This window comes from Bison bison, unplaced genomic scaffold (assembly GCF_000754665.1).
Source record: "Bison bison bison isolate TAMUID 2011002044 unplaced genomic scaffold, Bison_UMD1.0 scf7180017864225, whole genome shotgun sequence".
Taxonomy (NCBI): Eukaryota; Metazoa; Chordata; class Mammalia; order Artiodactyla; family Bovidae; genus Bison; species Bison bison.
In genome coordinates, this window is record NW_011494797.1 from 1,000,411 (window position 1) to 1,003,396 (window position 2,986).

Sequence of the window (2,986 nt, forward strand, 5' to 3'; positions counted from 1 at the left end):
TTAGAAGAAAATGACTTCCTGTGCAGGCAAGGTGATCATATAATTAAAAGTCTTAGACTCCTTTCTAATATGCTTTGCAATGTTAAATGTTCCCCAGGAAGTCATAAAAATCTAGGGGACTATTTCAGGCCACTGGGCAAAACTCTTTTATATGCTTGTCAAATACACAGAGGATATAATTTAAACAGATTTATATCATCATACTGCAGTTGGAGATTGGGGAGATTTCTTTTTCAATTAAAAACTTATTGATGAGGGGATAGGAGAGAGGTTCAAGAGAGAGGGCATATATGTGTGTGTATGTATATATATATATGCAGAAACTAACACAACATTGTAATTATACTTCACTTTTTTAAAATAACTTATTGAGAAGCTGATAAATTCCAGAAAAGCTTTTTTCTTTTTAGACAAAATATTGGACCAGTGAATTGTAACCAGATATAAATATCTAAATTTGGGTTTGGGTATGAGCAGTGTCTGAAAATGTCCATTACTGTGGAAAATTCACTTTTTAAGACTGGATTATTGGTATGATGGAGCCAAAAGGAAATGTTTACCTGGGTGCCTGCGGTGACTTCTCTTACATTGCGTGTGTGCATGCTAAGTCCCTTCAGTAATATCTGACTCCTTGCGACCCCATGGACTATAGTCTGCCAGGCTCCTTTGTCCATGGGATTTTCCAGGCAAGAATAGTGGAGTGGGTTGCCATGCCCCCCTCCAGGGGACTGTCCCGACTCAGGGATCAAACCTGCATCCCTTAGGTCTCCTGCACTGGTAGGCACTTCTTTACCACTGGGCCATCTGGGAAGTCTGCTCTTATACTAGGTAACTGAAAAGATATTCAAATAGAAAAGAAAACATGGTCTCTATCAAGTTTGTGTGAAGCTTTTTCTTCTAGAGTGTGTACCCAGGGCAAGATTAGAGCGGGGGAAACGGGCAGGGTATTTGTTTACTTATTCTGAGAAGGTGCATTTTATTTTAATTTTTTGGCTATGGTGTGCAGCATGTAGAATCTTAGTTCCCTGACCAGGGATCGAACCTTTGCACCTTGCAGAGGAGGCATGGAGTCTTAATCACTGGACTGCCATGGAAGTCCCCTTATTCTGAGAAGGTTTGTTTAAGTGAAAAAATTCAAATTTTCCAGCTGGCTCTATCTATTACGTATTCCCCTTCTTTGGTAGTTCTCTCTGAATGGAGTTTCAGACCCATTCACAGGGGCTGTTTTTAGAGACAATAGGGAAAAGGAAAAAAAAAAAACACACCTCAAAGCAGAAATGGGGAGATCAGATTCAAGACACTTAGACTGCCACAGTCTTCCCCAGAGGAAAATCATTCATTTACTCCCTACTATTAAATATATTTCATGTGGCACACTTTTCCTAAAACTTAATTTCCAATGCAGCAAATTTATTATTAACATTTCTACTTAAAGTCTCATTTCCAATATTTTTATTTGCTTCTTTGTCTTGACTGTTGCCACTAATTAGCTTCAGTTCAGTTCAGTTGCTCAGTCGTGTCTGACTCTTTGCAACCCCATAGACTGTCGCACGCCAGGCCTCCCTGTCCATCACCAACTCCTGGAGCCTACTCAAACTCACTTTCATTGAGTCAGTGATGCCATCCAACCATCTCATCCTCTGTCATCCCCTTTTCCTCCTGCCTTCAATCTTTCCCAGCATCAGGGTCTTTTCTAACGAATCAGTTCTTTGTATCAGGTGGCCAAAGGATTGGAGTTTCAGTTCAGCATCAGTCCTTCCAATGAATGTTCAGGACTGATTTCCTTTAGGATGGACTGGTTTGATCTCCTTGCAGTTGAAGGGACTCTCAAGAGTCTTCTCCAACACCACAGTTCAAAAGCATCAATTCTTCGGTGCTCAGATTTCTTTATAGTCCAACTCTCACGTCCATACATGACTACTGGAAAAACCATAACTTTGACTAGACGGGACCTTTGTTGGCAAAGTAATGTCTCTGCTTTTTAACACTATGACTAGTTTGGTCATAGCTTTTCTTTCAAGGAGTAAGTGTCTTTTAATTTCATGGCTGCAGTCACCATCTGCAGTGATTTTGGAGCCACCAAAAATAAAGTCAGCCACTGTCTCCCCATCTATTTGCCATGAAGTAATGGGACCAGATGCCATGATCTTAGTTTTCTGAATGCTGAATTTTAAGCCAACTTGTTCACTGTCCTCTTTCACTTTCATCAAGAGGCTCTTTAGTTCTTCACTTTCTGCTATAAGGGTGGTGTCGCATGTCTGAGGTTATTGATACTTCTCCCGGCAATCTTGATTCCAGCTTGTGCTTAGTCCTTCTTAAAAGAATATTTGTCTTTCAAAAATCTTGCAGTTCAGTGCTGGGCCCAGAAGGGTGATATGGCTGGGGCTTGGCCCGCCTCACTATGTCTGCCATTTTCAATTTTCAGTCTGTTGACTGTAATCTTGCTGCTTATATGTACCTGTGTTTATATCCAATCCTTGGCATCCAGCCTCCTGGACAGAAATAAAACTGGGTTGTTGGGTATATTTTGGAAGTGTGCCAGAACTGGTGAACGGAAGAGTCCTTATGTTGCAGTGTGCCGTACTGCGATGGCCTCCAGCATCCTTTTCATACAGTAGCTTGGAAAAAGGCCAGAACTCAGTTGCCATCGCATTTAAATATGACAAAAAAAGACTTATCTGCAGAAAATAATGGAAAGAATGGTTAACCCTTTTATCTCTGAACATCGAATGAGCTACACTTTCAGCTGCTGTTCTCTATTTTTGTTATTGGACCAATGTTCTATATAAATAATTAGGATGCAACATTTAATACTCAGAGTTTAAATAAGTCTGTAACAGTCAACCTCATTACTGTCACTACAATATTACAGTCTGCCTATGTCATTCTGTTGTGCCAGATACCAGTTTTACTAGTGAGGTATCTTTAAGGCACATAGTAGAAAACAAAATTGGTGAATTATTCAAGTTCCTTTCACTGTGATTTG

The 2,986-nt window shown here is 40.2% G+C and overlaps 1 pseudogene; it reads left to right on the forward strand.

Annotated features, from left to right (window-relative positions):
• Window positions 1-2,401: 2,401 nt before the first annotated feature.
• Window positions 2,402-2,618, forward strand: LOC104992863 (annotated as a pseudogene).
• The last annotated feature ends 368 nt before the right edge of the window (window positions 2,619-2,986 follow it).